Below are 20,634 nucleotides of genomic sequence, written 5' to 3'. Positions count from 1 at the left end.
TAGCCTCTGGGGACACCTGCACACAAGCAGCGTGTACTCTCATATACACATAAATAAATGTAAAATAAATCTTAAAGAATACAAATCATATACTCGGGGAGCTGAGTTTGTGAAGTGTGGTAGAATGGATTTTTTTTTTAAAGACTCTCCCAACTAGAAAAAACATCTCTGATGTCTCTCATAATCTCTTACCAGTTGCCATGGGCTGGTGGATTTTCAGTTTCTGGGGGTGTCTCTGAGTCTGCTGTGGGCTATGACTGAATTTCTTTCTCTTTGCACATCATGGTCACAATTCAACAGTAAGTCCATATTTATAAAGAGAAAATTTTAGTGAGTCTTTCTTACATGTTCATTTAAAAAAGCATGCCTCTCTTCAATCACTTCTGGATGGGAGCCTACCATGGATGTCCTCTGAAAGACTCCCTCAGCAAGGGACTGAAGCAGATGCTGAGGCTCAGCCAAACTTTGGGCAGAGCGCAGGGGATCTTACGGAAAAGGACCTGGAGGGGAAAGGAGCTCCACAAGGAGACCAACAAAGCCAACAAAGGGGCCCTACAGAGACTGATGCACCAACCGAGGACCACGCATGGAGAGGACCTAGACCCTCTGCTCAGTTCAATAGGCAGCTCAGTTTCCATGTGTGTCCCCTAATGTGGGGAGCAGGGGCTGTCTCTGACATGCCTGTTTTGTTGATCGCTTCCCCCTGGCGGGGCAGCCTTGCCAGGCCACAGAGGAAGAGGACACAGGCAGTCCAGATGAGACTTGATAGGCTGAGGTCAGATGGTACGGGAGGAAGGCCCCCCCTTTCTGAGGACTAGGGAAGAGGAAGAGTGGGACTGGGAGGAGGCGAGGAAGGGGGGCTGCAATCAGGATGTAAAGTAAATAAAATTAAAAAAAAATCACCTTCTTTCCTCTGATGTGGGTGATCGAATCCAGGGAGGTCCTCACACCGGCAAGGCAAGTTCCCTGCCCTAGAGCTTCAGCCTGGCCCTTCATCTAATCTTACCCTTTAAAAGCTGACACTATACTTTTTTCCCCCCTCTGTGTATCCTTTTAGCCTATTTTCTCACAAGTTTTATTCTTTATGAAAAAATGTGTACTTTCTTTTTATGTCTGACTTCAACCATTGAGTTATCAGAACACCTTCCAATGGCCTCAGCTATGTGCTGATCATGTTTTTTAACAGCTTCATGGCTGTCCCATGACTAATGTGACTTATCATTACCCGTCACTAAGCACAGTTCACTTCTAGGTTGGTGAAAAGCTTGTGGTATTCATGTGGCTGCAGAGTGCATAAATGAGTCCATGATTCATGTTTTTAATGTCACGACCGACGTGTTTTCTGTGTCATGTTGAATCGCTACATGATTTTTTTTTTCCTGGTCCTTTTGATTTCAAGATGTTTTGTTCAGACAGGAATGTTGACTCTTTTCCTTGTGTCTCTCTATGACTTTGAGCTGTGATTCAGATTCTTTGGAAGAACAGCTCGTGAAAGGCAGATCATCATCTGTGCCAAAGTGCACCTCCTGGTGCTGACTCACTCTGCCTGAACACCGCGACCTAGAAAATGAACCAGCTTAGGACAGGGGTGCAGTTTAGCTGGTAGAGTGCAAGGAGCCTGGGGCTCAGTCCTCAGTGCTGTATTAAATACAAAACAAAACACAAAACCAGACATGATGGTGCACACCTGTAATTCCCGCACTGAGAGAAGCAGGAGGATCAGAGGTTCAGAGCTATCCTTGGCTACATAGTGAGACTGAGGCAAGCCTGGACTACGTGCAACCTTATCTCAAAACACCAGACCAAAATAAAAGAAGGGGGGGGAAGGACTTACTGTAATCACACCATGATACTTTGTCCACAGGGAATTTTTCCATCCCATAGAAGAATCTAGAAGGCTCCTGGTTTTCTATATTCATGTTAAAACTTGCCAAGTTTCTATTCTGGACCAGGTGGTGTGTTGGACTTTGGAAGTAGGTGTAGCTCGCCCTGGACCATCCCAGCAGTGACATCCTTATGTATTTACCAAGTCCAGGTCTACCCACTGTAAACTCAAGTCTTTGCCAGACCTTGGTCACTCATGCTGGCTGCAGGACACTGGGCACTAGTTGCCACGCTGTTCCTGTTTTCCTCTTACAGTGACATGTTTAATGGGGTTATCTGCATACAACACAGCGTGCAATTAGTGACTCAACAAGCTATGACATTATTGTCACTTATGTCTTTACCATCCTGTTCTGTGCATTACGGTTTGAATCTGGATTGTCCCCAGCAGGCTCATATTTTGACGTTTGTTCCCTGACTGGTGGCGTTATTTTGGGAAGCTGTGGAGCCTTGTGGAAGTGGGGTCTGGTGTGCTAGGGTGTGAACACTCAACACTTCAGGGTTCCATCACTACTCGTTGTGGACCACCATGGCGGACTGAGATCTCTCTTCAAAGGGGTTTGGGTCACAGCAGTGTGACAGCAGCCAGGTCGTCTACCTGGCTCAGTGCCTTGCTTATCCAAGGCACCAGAAAGAGAAAGTCACACTTCACCCCAAACACAAAAGGCTGCAAAAGCAGGCTGTCCTCTGGGCTAATTCGACTTTATTCCTAATGGAGCTTGGTTAGCACACTGAGGTCCCTGGTACATGTTGGTCTGTCTGGTCTTAACGAGTCATCCAGTGTTAACATCAGCTCAAGGGCAATGCGTCGTCTTGCAGTCTCCAGAGACCACCCTGAGGTGTGTGGATTCTCAGTTCTTGTGGTGTATGTGGCTATTATAAGGTGTCATGAGGAGGGACAGAGAGAATATTTCTATCACGGATGGCTGAGGGGGAAGGCTTTATGACGATGCCACTTGGGTGCGAGAGGGGAGATGTTTCTGTGTGTCCCAAACAATCCTGACAACACTGCATGGAAGAAAAATAGCAACAATTACAACCTGCAAACAATATAAATTTCTGTCGGTAGAGAACTGGCCATAAGCTTCCTAAGGCATGTGTACCACAGAGTAAAATACTTCCAAGTGCACTGGCTGGTTTTGTTTTGTTTTTTTAAGTCAACTTGACATAAGCTAGGGTCATTCGGAAAGAAGGAACCTCAAGTGAGAAAATGCTGCCATCAGGTTGGCCCGTGTAGCATTGCCTTAATTAGTGATTGATGTAGGAAGGACATTTCACTGCCGGTGGTGCCATCTCCTGGGCAGGTGGTCCTGGGGTGTGTGAGAAAGCATCCCCAGGCACAGACTTCAAGAGAGAATGAGTGTGCTTTGTGTCGGGCTGCTGGGGCCATTTGTTCCGCAGCAGTAGACAACCAATACATCAAGACTGAGTTGTTTCTGTTCCTGTTGTTCTTGTCAGTGCCACAGGGCGCGTCCTTTTCTTTCCAACCCTGGGGATGTGCTCCACCCCTCACTGGTGTGTGTTGAGCCTGGGGTCAGGCTCCTTGCTGAAGCACACACATCTTTGCTACTTCTCTTTTGACCCACAGGACTCTAGTCAGCTCTGAGCTGGGGAGTGACGGGTCTGTAAGGACTGTGACACAGGAAAAGAGGCTGGGTGTTAAGTGCCTGTGCTCTGGCCAAACCATCCTGGAAACCTTGGTTATCAGCTCCCCAGCCACTAGAAAGCTACTATAGCTTCAAGCTTCTCCTGTGTGTCTCTCCTGCCCGCCGCCTTTCCTCACAGTCCACCTGGACAACTCAGTTCGGACACCCCCAGGGCAGAATTCCCTATATATATAAAGCTAGTGCAGTGTCTAGGGAGATGACCCAACTAATAAAATACTTACCATGAAATCACGAGGATCAGTGTGAAAAGCCAGACTGGCCATGCAAGCCCATGATCTCATCTCTAGAAGGCGAAGACAGGAGGACCCTGGAAGCTCTCTGGCCAGGATGCCCAGCTAGATCAGCACACTCTGGGTTTGGTGAGACACCCTGCATCCTACAACTTTATTTCTGTGGCCGTGGTAAAACACTCTGACAAAAAGCGGCTCAGTAGAGGAAGGCTTTATTTGATTTATGATTCTGGGTTGCAGGAAAGCCACGGAGGCAGGCCCATGAGGGAGCAGCCATCTCACATCCGCAGTCAGGAGCAGAGAGAAATGGAGGCCTGCTTGCCCACCGCAGCTGCTTTTGTTCTGTGTTAAGTAGCTCAGGGCCCAGCCCACGAAACAGAGCTGCCCACATCTAGCTGGGTCCGGCTACATCAATTAACTGTGAAGACAGCACCCCTCAAACAGGCAATCTGATCAGGACAGTCTCTTACTTGAGGTACTCCTCTCAGAGAATTGTAAGTCAGGGGAGCTTGACTGATCACCTCAGCCTGTCTCAGAAAAAGTAAGGTGAGGATATAGAGAGACACACTCAGTGCTGCCTTCTGGCCTGTGCACACACACACATACTTGCACATACAAACATATATACCCATAAGTCTCCACACACACATACCACACACATGCACACATACCACACATGAATATAATTGCAATAACACACTCACACAGCACATAGCCCACACACATACACATATGCACATATACAAACAAACCACACACATATTTGAATACACAAGCAAGAACATGTGCACACGCACGCAGACAGACAGACAGACAGACAGACAGACACACACACACCCCTCCCCACTCCCCTGACCCTCTGTGTTGAGATTATACACGTCTCACGTCCTCTCTCCTCTCTTTCCTCCTTTTTACCTGCTGTTTATTTCAACATTATTCTCCTTTGCCAACCAGAGCATAGAGGCCTCCCCTTCAAGAGTTGCACCCAGCCTCAGAAATCAGAGGTCTCCAAGTGTAGTGGGCATTTGTGCTTGGATGAATGAAGCTCATGGAGGTGTGAGGAAGACGAGGGAAGGCCTCTGCCCATTCACCTTGGACTTAAGTTTGAATTCTGTCTCTGTTGGTTCTAGACTGTGTGGTTCTGGCCAAAAGCTTCGTCCTTACTGTTTGTTATCATCATTTCTCTATGCTACTGCTTCTCCTCAGCCTCCCTTCCTCCCTCCCTCCCTCCCTCCCTCCCTCGCTCTCTTTCTCCCTCCCATCCTTCCTAGGGTCTTGCACATTCTAGTGTTTTACTGATGGCCTAAATCACTTTTCATTTTGAGACAGAGTTTCTTTAAGTTGCTCAGCCTGGTCTCGATTTTTCTCTGTAGCTTGAGACGGCCTTTGAACTTGCAGTCCCCCCTCCCTCAAACTGTACTATCACACTCAGTTACTCACGCTCATCTGTAGACCTCCCAGACATGTTTTCCTGAAGTCTGGAATCGTTTCAGTGAACAAGCCTGTGACGGTCCAGACTTATCCCTGAGGGTCCTTGGAATGGGGAACTGTGGTGAACCAGCAACAGCCTCTTTGCTCTGTTGTGGCCTGAGAAGCAAGGACTATGGCAGAGGCACAGAGGGCTCAGACTCTGCGTCCAGAGAAACTGGGCTTGAATTAGCCACTCAACTTTGGGAGAATGAAGAGTATCGCCAGACTCATCGTCAAAGTGCAGGTCACCATCCTCCGGCCTGGCGGCTTGTGCCAAAGGGGCCCACCAGGATAAGGAATGCGTGTGCACTGTTTGACATGGTATCAGCCCACATGATCATCCGGCGAATGTGGCTGCCATTGTCATACCCGGGGGAGCTGATGGAGGGTGGAATGCACCCCTTCTCTGACCTTTAAAGCACAGGTACTCTGTCTTCTGCATCTTGGAAATCCCCTGTAGGCTGCTTTATCCTCCTGCCTCCCCTGGGACAGCAGCGACCCATTTGGATCAGCAGTAGCTTGGCCCCTTCCTCCTTCCCTTCTTCCCTGGGATTTTTTTACCTCCTTTATATACAGATTCTATTCATGGACCCTCTGCCCAAGTCACACATTAGGAGTTCTTACTCAATACATCTTTTCTTCCCGTAACAGCTCTGCTCCCATTCCCTGTGCCCTCCTCCGTGCCATCTCCCAGCAGCTGGCAAGAAGTGTTACAGAGCATTTCTTTCTCCTCTTAATGGCCTGGCACCTCCCAAATGAGAACCTTCCTAACCAGAAGGACTGAGACTTCCAATTCATATTCTAGCCATGCTGAGAAGGGCGAAGAAGATAAAGGGAGAAAGAAAATACCAGCGCATCCATCCGTGGACTCACTCCAGTTCTTCTCTGATGAGGACAGTGTGTCCCCCTTCATGCCCAGGAAACTGACAGAGCCCTTCCAGACTGGTGTGGGCTGTCATAAGACCTGCACGGTCTGACTGCCACCTAACAAGAGATGTCACTCAAGTAAGAAAGACACTTGAGCCTATGGAAATGTTAGCATCTCACTGAGGTGGAGTCCAAGTTCATGACAGCTTCCAGAAAAGGCTTAAGAATTCTCTTCTATCCTCCAAAACTCTCATGGAGGAGGGGACCCTCCATGGGTAATTCTGCAAAGCGCACAGCATGGACAGGTAAGAAACTCTGTGCTCACAATTCTAGCTCAGTGAGCCAAGGAGAGCCTCCAGGAGGAGGACATATGCACATCTTACTTTTAAAAATGTATGTAGTATATAGTTCATATATATGTATGCATGCATACATGTATGTATGGATGTATGCATTTTTTAGGTAGGGTCTCACTATGTCACTCCAATTGGAGTTGGTCTCAAAATCAGGATTCTCTTGTTTCTGCCTTCCAGGTGCTGAGACGACAGGCATGTCACTGTGCCTGACTTAGGAAGTGTATTTTATTTATTTGTTTATTTATTTACTTATTAGACAGGACCTTACTAAGTAGTCCAGGCTGGCCTTGAACTCATAGAGATTTGCCTGCCTCTGCCTCTGAAGTACTGGGATTAAAGGAGTATGCCCTTATATCCAGCCTGGGTAAGTGTATTCTAAAAATAAATTTATTTGTTTACCTATAGTTAGAAATAAGATTTCACTATGTAGCCCAGGCCAGGATTGAGTTTATAATCCTTCTGCCTGACCTCCAAGGGCTGGGATTACATATGCCTCCATGCCTGGTTTAGGAAGTATGTTTTAAACCAGTGCCACAGAAAATGCCATGCTGTCTCTCGGAGTCCGTTCCTTTCCTCTTCCACAGCAACACAACTCCAGAATCAAGACTGCAGCCCTGTGGAATGACGCCTACAGTAACGTCCACACCGGGTCCCGCCCTATGTACTCACAGCTCTGCAAAGTGACTTCGTAAGTTCTATTTAGAGGTGGGATGTATGCATGTAGACCAGTCTGCTGGATACTTTCTCTGGCCAGTGTTATGTGATGGAAGTGACTTCCTGTTGGACCTGAGCCCAAGCCTCAGGGGACCTTGTGCACTTCTAGTCAGTCTCTTGGAATCTGGCCTACCTAAGAGAGAGCCAGGTTCCTGGAGAGTGAAAGGCACAGGAAAAGGCAGAAGATCCCACAGGGAGCCTCTAGCCATTGCTGCATTCCCCTGGCAGGGGCTTGTGAATGATGGGGTGCATCCAGACAGGAGCACGAGTGATGGGGTGTGTCCAGACAAATGAGGTGCATCCAGTACAAAGCTGTTGGGCTGAGCCCTACAGAGGTTGGTAACCTACAAAATCTCACACTAAGCAAAGTCTTACTGTCTTAAGCTACTATGGTCTAAGGTGCTGGTTTGTGACCTAGTAATAATAAGCAATCCTTATGCAGCTATGTGTGTCCACATGGCTGAGTTTCTGTAAAAACAAGACAAAAACAAGCATAAAGTGTGGTTTCTGGAAATTTCCTTACTGGAAGAAGGAATGGTGTTCTTTTAATTTTATCCTCGCTGACTGGAGTGAGGCTGTAATAGCTGGAGCCCCAGCAGCCTTCTTGGACCACACAGTGAGTGTAGGCGTGGAAGACATCTATAGCAAAACAAAACAACAGGGCATCTTGTTCCTCTGGTGCCTTTTCAGGAACATTGCCACTAGCTTTACATTTATTAGGCAAAAGAAAGAAGTAAATTTTAATTTGTTTAGGCATTGTTGTTTTTGTGTTCAAAATTATATAGATGTTTAGGAGTTGGTAAAACAGGGATAGTAGATAGCCATAGAGGCTTTTATAGCGGAGGAACATGTCAGATGAACTATGAACTATGAATGTATAGGAACTGTGGGGACCATTGTGAAGGACTCCATTTCACTGTCTATGGGAAGCAATGGGTGATGGGGCTGAGGAGACTTTGGGCCAGACTAATGTGATTTCCCCACTGTGTCAGTCAGATTTGGCTAGAGTCAAGCTGTGTGACAAGCATCCCACCAGATCGTGCTTGCAACAATTCTTTCTTGTTCACGGGTCACATAGCGTGTGGCTCTGCTGGGCTCTGCTTATTTAAGTGCGCTGGGACTCCAGGTCATGGGGTGGTCTGGTATATTCTCTACCCTTGTTCAATCTGGAACAGTAGGATTTGCTGTTCCTGTGATGGCTGGGGGAAGGAGTGGAGCCAAAGCACAGAGGCACAGATTCTCCTGATAGTGGGAGCCATGTGATGTCATTGAGTCTGAGCTTGTGACCCAAAGATATGACTGTGCAGGGAGAGAGAGAGAGAGAGAGAGAGAGAGAGAGAGAGAGAGAGAGAGAGAGAGAGAGAGAGAGAGAAACTTGGGGATGACACTGCAGTCTGCTATGATCCAGGGAAGCAATGTGTGTCTGAGTAGCTCTTCTATTTTCTTCCTGTTGGATGCACAGCAAGGCACCTTGTTTCTTTCTTTTTTTTTGAAAAAGGGTCTCACTGTGTACCTCAGAGCTTACCTCACAACCCACCTGCCTCAGCCTCCAGAATGTGCCACCACACCCAGCCACATTTCTTCTTGCTTAAAATTTTATTTTAAAATTCCAAGTGCACGCATGATAAAAACAAGTTGAGAAGCGAAAGCAAACAAATGGTTGAAACAGGGTAAACATTGTTCTCTGTTTCTTTCCATGGAGCCAAATGTTACCTTTTCCTTCTAGGAGCAGATACGTAACCCAGTTGTATTTCAGCTTAAAAATACAAAGTATTGCCTCATACCTTCTCCCCTCACCTTTTTGCTTTTTTCTGTCAGGCAGCTTTTGTTAGGCGTGATTAGGCTTTGCTTCCTCTCGGCCTATCTCATTCTGTGCAATGGCTGCATTACTTCCTGTGTGCTTTTACCATCATGGACTGAGTCAGGGCCATGCTCAGAGACACTGGTCTGCTTCTTTTTTCTTTCACGTGCATAGCTGAAGCTGTATTGAACCTCCCAGAACCTTTATTGTTATGGCCATACCTATGTGTCTCAAGAGGCTGCCTCCCTAAATCAGAAATGGTTACATCCAGGTAAACATATCTCACTGATAGCCATTGGCCTTCTGTTTCTGAAGCATTTTAGTGTGTGTGTGTGTGTATGCTTGCATGTGCATGCACATCCTTAGGAACTCTATCTACCATCTTGGAGGCAGGGCCTCTCATTGGCTTAGACCTCATCCCTATAGCTAGACTGAATGGCCACCGAGCCCTAGGGATCCTCTTGTCTCTGGCTCCCTGGCAATGGGATGGCACAGGTGTGCTCTCACACCTGGCTTTTGTATGTATGTTCTAGGGCTCAAACTCAAGTCCTTGCACTAGTACAGCAAACACTTTATCAACAGAGTTGTCCCCCAGCCTCCCAGGCATCTTTGAGGCTCATACTTTAAATCTTGACATGTGGTCCCCCCCAGCACCCCAGGAAGTCCTTTGCAGCCCAAACCACCCCTTAATGAGAATGGAGGCGATGCGGCATTCACAAATGCTCTTTCGGAACTCTGTGCCACAAGTCAGATGATTTACCACTCCAGGAGATGTCAGTTAAAAAATGTGCACAATACCCCTTGATTTGATCTGTTTTCCCTGTAGCACCTAAATATTTAGGGCGAATAGAAAATAGTTCTGATTTACAATCCCTATAAAAATTTTAAACAACCTAATAGGGCATTTGATCATGAAATTGCTTGAAATAATGTTGGCAGGAGTCAGCCATATTTCTTCTAAATGGCCCGAGACTTCCCTGCAAACCCCCAAACATGGATTTTTTTCCCTGCTAATAACAATCTTATTAATAAAAGAATGATTTTCTCAGCCGATCCTTGGCAGCTGTGTTCTGGGTGCCTTTGTTCAATAAAGGTAGAGATAATACCAGTGAGTGGAGAGATGGGCCCGGGCTCCCAGGAGGAGCGGTTGGAAACACATCCTTTATTAAATCACACCAGACTGTGTTTTCTTGTTTACTTTCTCTCATTTTGCAAATCACAGTCATATCTGCCACTTTGGGAAACCTTGGGTCACAGTTTTGTTCTGCTTTTCAAACCCCAGACTAGGAGGCATAATGCTTCTGAGGTTAAGTGCTGTGTGAGCAGCCAGTGAAGAATTTGCCATAATGAATGGTCCCAGTGGGCTTTGCTGAGTCTGACTGTCTTCTGTGAGAGAGAGGGAGGGAGGGAGAGAGAGAGAAAGACAGACAGACAGACAGACAGACAAACTGGGGATGATGCTGCATAGAGGAGGAGGCGGCTAACTTGTGAATATATGTAAATACATGCAGTAAAGAACTGTAGACAATCCCACTTCATTCTGCCGAGATAGCTACCTGGACCCATGACTATGTATGTATGTATGTATGTATGTATGTATGTATGTATGTATCTATCTATCTATCTATCTATCTATCTATCTATCTATCTATCTATGCATCTATCCATCTGTCTGTCTGTCTGTCTGTCTATCTATCATGTTTCCCATGCTAGCCTGGAACTCACAGCCTTCGGTGCAGTAGGGATTCCAGATACACACCACTGTGTGCAGCTCGTTCTGTGAATGACACCCCTCTTTTCCTTTGTGGACCTATACCTATGCTTGCTCAGTTCTCAGGGCAAGTGACCCCAAAGCCAGTACTAGGGGAGTGCAAGACCCAGATCTTTCCAGTCATCAAACTGGGCCAGCCAGAGCCAGTAAAAACCCTGGGCCTTCTGATACAATTATTCAAAAAGCAAATTTCTTTCTTTTCTTTCTTTTTTTCAGGCACTAAATTTTATTAATGTGTAAGCCCATAGGCTCCAAATTAAAGACCCAATTGGAAAACTGGGCAGGTTTTTATTTTTCTTTACAATTTAATAAACTCATGGGGTAAGGCTGTTGGTGGTTCAGAAAGATCACAGTAATGGTGTTTTCCCCATGGTGTGTAGTCTGTGATAGTGACTGGAGTAGCTTTAGTGTCAAACCAGCAAGACTGTATTTATGCGCCCATCATTTTCAGGATTGTTGGTAACTTGGGCATATCTTTCACAGACAACTTTGCCTCCTTGTGTCACAAGGCCCAACCCGCTGACATGCACTTCAGTAACTGTACTTTTGGTAATTACACTCAGAATTGTATAAAGTGGGGATGATGAATTCTTTTTCACACCTAGTATTGGCAGACAAAAGGTAGCTTTCAGCTCAGGATATGTGATGTTGGCTTTTAAAAAATATTTAATTTTAATTTATGTGCATCGGAGTAGGAGTGTCAGATCTTGGAGTTACAGACAGTTGTCAGCTGCCATGTGGGTGCTGGGAATTGAACCAGGGTCCTTTGGAAGAGTAGGCAGTGCTCTTAACCACTGAGCAATCTCTCCAGCCCCAATGTTGGCTTTTTTTGAAATGCAGGCCCATTGGCCTGGTGAACCTTTTATATTTTCTTGTAAAAACCATCATCAACAAGGCCAACTTTCATGACCATCCGTTTCTATGCCTTCTTTCTCTTTCCTGTTTGGATAACTTTTAATACTCCTGTTTCTCCTTGGGCATAGACTTTGGGTAGAAGGACTTTCCATTTTCCCCGCCTTCTTGTCCCATTTCTGCTTGATCATGTTGGCAAATGTTTTTGCTCTCCACTGTCCCTCTCTGTCCAGCAGGTAGACAGGCACCGTTCCCTCGGGAGTCTTCTCATCTTTCTTCTGTTTGGTGTTTCTCTTTTCATGCATCTTAATGGTCTTTTTCTTTTTTCTTTTCTTTTCTTTTATTTTTTGCCTTCTTTGAACATTCATGGGCCTCCCGACTTTCCTTCTCTTTTTTTCATGGTAATCCAAACAATAACCATATTGTTTATGGTGTAATTCAATATTTTCATCTTGTGGCATGTTGACAGCTATGATGCAGCTGTCTGTGACCTCCTGGCTGCGAAAAAGCTCTTAACTTTGAGGTCTCACTGGCCCTGGAGCCTAGTTCGAGTAGGCCGGATAAGAAAAAAAAAAAAAAAGCTAAATTTATGTATTTTCATTGACATTCCTGAAAGAACAAGAACTTGCCTTCCTATAAATAACACCTTTTGAAGGAAGAAGAAATTGAAGAACTAATCTGATGTGGAAAAAGACAGATTCCTGCTTATGTCTGGCCAAGACTGAAAACGGATCCAGCGGCTGCTACACGGACTAGTGAGATCTAATTTTCCTGTACCACTCAGCTTGACTTGGGTCCCTGCTACTTGCTCCAAAAGAATGCTGAGCATGTGTATTTTCCAACGTGCAGTAGTCTCACGGTAAAAGCAGTGTAGGCAGGACCTGTGACACAACATCAGGGTGGTAGGAGGACACCAGTCCCTTTCCTACTGGTATAGGTGGCCATCTCTGTGTGAGGGAGTGTTTTGGGGCTAAGCAAGCACTGTTGTACAGAGGATCATGGATCAGTATATCTTTTGTGTTTCCAAGAACTCTCACTGCTAGAACCCTTGCTGCTTGGCTCAGGTCCCCACCATGGGGTTACAGGGCATACCAGAGCTCTATGCCCTGCATTCCCTGCTGCACTCCCAGTAGCTGGTAGTTCTTTAGGACTGAGTCATAAATCTGTTTCTGGTCCAGCCTCTGCTTCCTGATCTATCAAGCTAGGCCGTGAACCTGAGCTGCACAGACACCATGTCGGCGTTACCAGGAAGGGTTGCTGTCACTGCAGTGGTGTGCCACAGAAATCCCACTTCCTCGGGATGCTTAATTTGTACTGCTAGCTTGCTAGGACTAAGAGACACAGAGGGCACTAATGATAAACACTCTGTGTGTGTGTGTGTGTGTGTGTGTGTGTGTGTGTGTGTGTGCGCACGTGCATGTGCGTGCACACGCATGCATGTCCTTGTGACAAAAAGAGGCAAGGTTGTCTGGGGAGAGTGTGGCCAGGTTTCCAACCATCCTAAGTCATTCTCCCTAGCAGAGAAGAGGGTGCTTATCCTGAATGTAGGAGCACCATCCTGTGGGCTGAGGGTCTACCCTGAGTCAAAAAGGAAGGCAGGGGAGAATCCAGAAGAGTGCCAGTATTCTCCACAGACTGAGCCACTCCTGTCACCGTGCCTTCCCTCCTGGTGAACTGAGTTACTCTGAACTGTGAGCCAAGACAAGCCTTCCCTCCACTAAGGTGCTTTTTGCCACGTATTTGGCCACAGCAGTGAACCACAGCCTATCTAGTGCCTTCCATGCAAGCATAAGAGTTTCTATGTGGACGCCCCCTTCTGTGTGTGTGTGTGTGTGTTTGTGTCTGTGCAGCCACACTCATGCCATGGTGAGTGTGGAGGTCTGCTGCTCTCTCTGCTGTGTGTGCCTCCCATTTTGCCCCAGGTGCGCTGGGATTACAGTGCACTGCCGAGTCTGCCTTCCCTGGGACTTTGGGGATCCAAACTCAAGGCCTCACTCTCACCAAGTGAGAGCTTTACGCACTGGGCTCTCTCCCCAGCCACAGCACTAGTTCATTTTATAGACTGGGGTCTTATCAAGCAGCATTAATAATTAACTTATAAAACAAAGAGTGGTGCTATCATCCCTGTGTGTAAGAGGAGGCTCAGGGAGGCTGAATGATGCTTCCAGTACCAAGGAAGCGGACATGAGCGGATGCAGATGCCAACTCAGCCTGGATGGCGTTGTCCTGCTCCCTAGCATGTAATGGGCTGTAGTTTTGGTCTGTGCCTCTCTCACATGTGGGCTCCATCCTTGGATCCCTGGTCCTCACTCTAGAGACTTGCATGAAATAGGCTTCCGAATGAATAAGAATCTTTATAACATGTATCTTCTTCCCGTTTTACACATAAGCAAATTTAGGCTTAAGAATATTTAAAAAATTACCATAGGTCAGAAGCTGGCATTGGTCATATGTCATCTGTAACCCTAAAGTTTCCTCCTTCAATTGGAAATTAAGAAAGATATTCTATGGGGTGGGGAAATATTGCTGTTTTCATTCGTTGCCATATAGGAAGGTATGTTGATCGACTTCATGTTTTGACAACAAAATACCTAAAGAAACCAACTCTACAAAGATAAAAGGTTTGCCTATTTACTTAGACAGGGCCTTGGTACATAGCTGAGTATGTGATCCCCTTGCTCCTACCTTTTGAGCGCTGGGACTACAGGCATGCACCCCCACCCCTACATCCTACTGGGCAGAGTTTTATTTGGTTCATATATTTTTTGAGGTTCAGTGTTCAAATGAATACTTAGCAAGGGTCATTTATGGACAAAATGGTTCAGATGGCAGTGGAGGGAAATATGTAGCAGGGTACCAGGCTCACAGAAGAGGAACAGAGAGATAGGGTGGGTTAGGGTTTCATAGCCCTCCTTAAGGACCCCCCCCCAGCCCAAATAATCTCCGGCTCATCTATAAACCTCCATCTACTTAAAGTCCACAGGGACACCCCAAATTGCTACCCTGGGGACGAAACCTAACACATGGGTTCTACCTACATACATATCTGGGGGATATTCAATTGGACCTTAGGAAATACATGGAGATGATTTTCTACATTTTTGAATGAAGACAGCATCAGGCTGGCTTACCAAGCAGAAAACAGCATAGGCGCTTTTATTCTCCCAAAGCCTTAACTGTGTCACAGCATCTGTATTTGAACTCATAACTTGTAAGCAGGCGGGCAGTGCTTAATGGTGCCTGGACAAAGCTGTTATGGAAACAAGTCCACTGGGGAGATCATTTATGGAAAACGAAATGATTGTTTTAAAAATCTGGGCTATAAATGTTCATTTTCCAGTCTCTGGTGCCTTGAGAGCCTGAGCACGTGAAATATGGGATCCTGGTGACTTTGCTCATCATGTGAAACATGCCGGGAAGCTGGGGAGCTCTTTGTGGAGAGAAGGAGTGAGTGGGGATGTCACAGCAGCATCTCAGCTGCGGGGATGGGACTGACACCTCAAAAGGGCACACATCGGAGAAACATTCCCCAAGGCATGAAAACCAGCCCGGGTCCCACGCAGATCTTCTTAGTTGAAAGCACTGACATTCTGTTGAGTTAACGATGAGCTTCCTAATCGTCGCTCCTTCTAACACCAAGACTGGGTGAAAATGTGAGGAAAGAAAAGAGCAAGAGGCAACCAGAAGGCCTCAGGGTCCCCAGGGTGGCTTTTGAACCAAGTCACACAGCTGCAATCCTCCTGGCACCTTTGGAGTAGTCTGTCAGATTAATGAGTTTCCTGAAAGATAAGAGAAAATACCAACTTAAAACAGCACTAAAATTTCAAGAGATCCTTTTGAAAGAGGTGAATATACTATAGTCACCCTGATAATCTTATAGAGGCATCTAGGAGGTTATTAAAATCCCTTGCCATAAAGCCAATGCTGTGTGTGATTTATCCTCTCACACTCCCATCCATCCACCCATCCACCCATCCACCCATCCACCCATCCATCCATCCATCCATCCATCCATCCATCCATCCATGCATCCATCCATCCATGCATCCATCCATCCATCCATGCATCCATCCATCCATGCATCCATCCATGCATCCATGTATCTGTGCATCCATCCATCCTTCTACCCACATATCTTATCTATCTACCCACTCTTCATTCATCCATCCACATACCCACATAACTACCCACTCATCTACCATTTACTCACCGACACATGCATTTATTCATCTGTCTGCCCACCTGTCAATCCATCTACCCACTCATCACTTATCCACCTGCCCACCTGCCATCTATCCATTATGTACCCACCCATATATTTAATTATCTACACAAATATTCATTGGCCACCAACCCATAAACCCATTCACCTACCATCTATTCACTCATCCACCTACCCACATGTCATTTCTTCTTCCATTATCTACTCACCTATATGTTTATTTGTCTATCTACACAACAGCACATTGAACTCTTAGCCCACAACGTACTCATCTGTCTATCCATAACATTATTTATGCATCTACTCGCCTTCCCGTTAATCCATCCATTTTCCTATGTACCATTCAGTCATTGTCTGTCCATGCATCTATCCACACTCACCCATGCAGTCATCTGCCCACCCATACTGTACCCACACATCTGCCCATTTATTACTCTATCCATTTCTCCTTCCATCCTCCCACACACACATCTGCCCCGCTACTCAAGCATAGATAATGCACATGACGTTATTTTAGAGCTACTATTACTTAGTTCTCAGGAAATTACAAGACTTCATTATTTTATTATAATATGATTTTAGAAGGCAGATTTACTCTTGAGGTTTTGTTACAGGGAAGAAAAAAATGTAGTATTGAGTTTATATAGATTTTGACTACTAAGTAACTGTACACTTGGCATTGAAAATTGTACGAAACTTATTTGGGAAAAGATAGTCTAAGGCACAAGCGGCCGCATCATGTGAAATGATGGGTTGCAAGAAACAGTTTTTGTTTAGGCTTTGTTTTTCATTAGAAGCTGTGAAATTGTTGGGCTCAAGTGGTTATTTTGCTTGGTCAGGTGTTGCTAGTGAGCTAAAAATAAGCCTCTATCATTGAACATCTCAGATCCTAAGAAAACTCGGATGTGAGTGAAAGAATTGAATATGTCTGCACTTGGTTTTGTTACTCCGCAAAGGCTGTAAAACATGCCGGTAAGAGTGCAAATGCCAGAGTTACACAGCCCCAGTCCTGATTCCTCTCTTGTAGCTAACTTGCTCCATGGCCTGGGGGTGGGGGGAAGCTTCTTTTGTTCTGCGATGATAAGTTTTAAATGGCAACTTACCACAATTAGACTGGCCTGGGAAGAAAGTTTCAATTGAGTGATATTTTTCATGAGGATGCTCTGTAGGCTTGTCAATAGTGGGTTATCTTGGTTGCTGACTGAGGTAGGAGGACACAGCCCACTGTGGGTAGCACCATTCCCTACACAGAGGGTCCTGAGCTACACTGAACAGGAGAAAGCTGGCAACAAGCAAGGACATGCATTTATTCTCTCTGCTCTGGCTGTGGATACCACATAAGTGGACGCGTGAGCTCCTGCCGTGACTTCTCCTCAGCGATGGTCCAGGACCTGAAATTGTGAGCTAAATAAGCCCAACCCTCCCTGTGATGCTTTTTTTTTTAAATCAAGTTCTCTCTCTCTCTCTCTCTCTCTCTCTCTCTCTCTCTCTCTCTCTCACAGCAACAGAAATAAAACTGGAGCACCTTCTCAGAGACTGAGTTTTCAAAATTGCAAAGTGTGCTGAACAGTGGTGCCTCACAGTGCCACTGTGAGAATTAAATGTGATAATGTGCATGAACTAATTCTCCTGCTTTTGGGGTGGTGGTGGGGGTGCTGTAGACTCGGTTGGCATCTCTGGGGGGGTGCTGTAGACTCGGTTGGCATCTCTGGGGGTGGTGGTGCTGTAGACTCGGTTGGCATCTTAGGAGTGCAGGATAGATTTATTGATATTACTTCACTCACTGATCAGAGGGAGGTCCTCACAGCTTTGTTATGTTTTCTCCTTTCCCCACGTCCTTTAAACTTTTCCACACAAGGACATTCTAACACATATGCAATATACATTCTCCCAATTCCTCTTCTGTGTTTACTTAGATATATGTAAATATTGATAAAATATGTAGCTATTTATTTTTATTAATTTACATAAATGGTTTGAGGCAAAAGAGAAACCTTCCGTTTTTGCCACTCAATATATTTTAGAAATTGTCTCATGTTGCTGCATGCAAATTGAAGCCATTAAATTCCAACAGTGACTCAGAAGTCACCACATGCAGGGACCACCATTTGCTTACTCGTTTCCCTAGTGATGGTCTCACGGGGACATTGGTCTTTGCTGTCACACACCAGACAGTGCCTTGCATAAGCTTGTAACCATCATGTGTGGCCAAAAAGTGTTAGAAGCATGAACATACAAATACAATTTGCTGTTGCTGTTGTTGTTGTTATAACTTGAAAGCATCTTTCATGGGAAGGCAGCGGCCATGCTACCTCCCTGTCAGTGTAGCATCCAGTGGAGGTGTCCCGTGATGAAAGCCGTCATTCTGGGTGTGGTTTTTGCACCCGTTTGTCACAGAGTGACATGTAATGATGCTTCTGAGAAGGTCATCGTGCCTCATGAATTCTTCTAAGCCCACAGGAGGAAGGAGCCTCACAGAAAAGCCTTCAGAACTGTCATCTCGGTGCCTCTGGGAGCAATTTACACTCAACCCATAAACAGGCTCGATCTCCATCTAGTTTATATGAAGCCTTGGGTGCTGCTTGCTTCTCTGTCAGCATACTGAATTCTGATGTCTGGTCTTTGGGCATCTTGATGATGCACCCCATAAATCCTCTCGGTGCGTATGTGCACCTTGGGGACTTGCTTACGTACCTTGAAGATCTCTGTCTAGCCCTGGCCTTGAATCTCAAGAAGCCCGGAGACACTTAAAGTGAATGCCATGTTCTCACCGTGGTTTGACCTGTTCTGCCTGCCTGACAGCACTTCCAATGAGAGAGCCAAAGTCTTAGGTAAACCACTCTCTCGTTCTGTCGTTCTTAGGAGTCTTGAGTCCATGGGAGGGCCTATGTCTGTCATTGGTAGTGTCTGTTTGCCCAGTGATGCCTCCTTTGGAAGATGCCCCCTGCTTGTGCCACAGATCTTTCAGATCCTGGCTCTGTAGAGTGGGATCCACACCCTGGGCTGGTCCGTCTAAATCCTGGGGCTCAGAGTCTTGAGGGCAGAAAGCCCCACTGTTACAGATGGAGACTGAAGCTGTTATTTGCTTTTGTATCTGTTGATGAGCTTCTGTTCCCTGGATCTTTTTTTTTTCATTTTTTTATTAATTTATTCATATTACATCTCGATTGTTAGCCCTTCCCCTGTTTCCTCCCATTCTTCCCCTCCCTCCCACTTACCCCCTTCTCCCCTCCCCTATGTCTGTGATTGAGGGAGACCTCCTCCCCCTATATATGCTCTTAGACTATCGAGTCTCTTCTTGGTAACTTGCTATCCTTCCTCTGAGTGCCGCCAGGTCTCCCCATCCAGGGGACATGGTCAGAAAAGGGGCACCAGGGTTCGTGTATGAGTCAGATCTCACTCTCCACTCAATGGTGGAGAATATTGTGTTCGTCGGCTAGGTCTTGGTAGGGGTTCGAAGTTTAATGCCTATATTCTCCTTGGCTGGTGCCTTAGTTTGAGGAGGACCCCAGGACCCAGATCTGCCTGTCATAAAGTTCTTCTTGTAGGCTTCCAGGACCCCGTGGGTCCTACTATTTCCCTATTCTTCCATGCTACCCTTGCCTAAAGTCTCAATAGGATGTCCTCTCCTCTGACCCACTTTCTTGGAAAGTAAAGTTTTCATGGTATGTATCCCTTGGACTAGTGTTTTGATATAAGTGAGTATATATCGTTTGTCTCTTTTTGCTTCTGGGTGAACTCACTCATTATGATAATTTCTAGATCAATCCATTTGTCCACAAATTTTGGGAATTCCTTGTTTTTAATAGCTGAGTAGTATTCCATAGTGTAAATGTGCCACAGTTTCTTAGTCCATTCTTCTACTGAGGGACACTTAGGCTGTTTCCATGTTCTGGCTATTATGTATAAAGCAGCTATGAACATGGTTGAGCATATGTCCCTGTTGTGTGGTAGGGCATTTTCTGGGTATATTCCAAGGAGTGGGATAGCTGGGTCTTGAGGAAGCCCTATTCCCATTTTTCTGAGAAAGTGCCAGATAGCTTTCCAAAGTGGTTGTACTAGTTTGCATTCCCACCAGCAATGAAGGAGTGTTCCTCCCTCTCCACATCCTCGCCAACATGTGGTATCATTTGAGTTTTTGATCTTAGCCATTCTGATGGGTGTAAGATGGAATCTCAGTGTCATTTTGATTTGCATTTCTCTGATGACTAACGAGGGCAAGCATTTCTTTAAGTGTTTCTCGGCCATTTGATATTCCTCTGTTGAGAATTCTCTGTTAAGTTCCAAGCCCCATTTCGCAATTGGGTTGTTTGGTTTTGTGGTGTTTAATTTCTTGAGTTCTTTATATTTTGGATATTAAACCTTTGTCAGATGGAGGGTTGGTGAAGATCTTTTCCCAGTCTGTAGGCTGTTGCTTAGTTCTACTGACAGTGTCTCCTGCCTTACAGAAGCTTCTCAGCCTCATGAGGTCCCATTTATTAATTGTTTACATTAAGGCCTGGGCTGTTGGTGTACTGTTCAGGAAGTTGTTTCCTGTGCCTATGTGTCCCAGGCTCTTCCCCACTTTTTCCTCTAACTGAATTAATGTCTCTGGTTTTAAGTTGAGGTCTTTAATCCACTTGGACTTGAGTTTTGTGCATGGTGACAAATAAGGGTCTAATTGCATTTTTCTACATGTAGACATCCAGTTAGACCAGCACCATTTGTTGAAGATGCTATCATTTTTCCATTGAATAGATTTGGCTTCTTTGTCAAAAATAGTCCCTGGATCTTTTTCACTTCTGTGATCTTCCAAACGCC

At 45.7% G+C, this 20,634-nt stretch overlaps 1 pseudogene; it reads right to left on the bottom strand.

Moving 5' to 3' along the window:
- Nucleotides 1–11,170: 11,170 nt before the first annotated feature.
- On the bottom strand, nucleotides 11,171–12,073 carry LOC127192322 (ribosome biogenesis protein NSA2 homolog; annotated as a pseudogene).
- Nucleotides 12,074–20,634: the final 8,561 nt, after the last annotated feature.

The sequence above is a fragment of the Acomys russatus genome, chromosome 7 (assembly GCF_903995435.1).
Source record: "Acomys russatus chromosome 7, mAcoRus1.1, whole genome shotgun sequence".
Classification (NCBI taxonomy): Eukaryota; Metazoa; Chordata; class Mammalia; order Rodentia; family Muridae; genus Acomys; species Acomys russatus.
The sequence above is the reverse complement of the archived record's forward strand: the minus strand, read 5'-3'. Positions and strand labels throughout refer to the sequence as shown.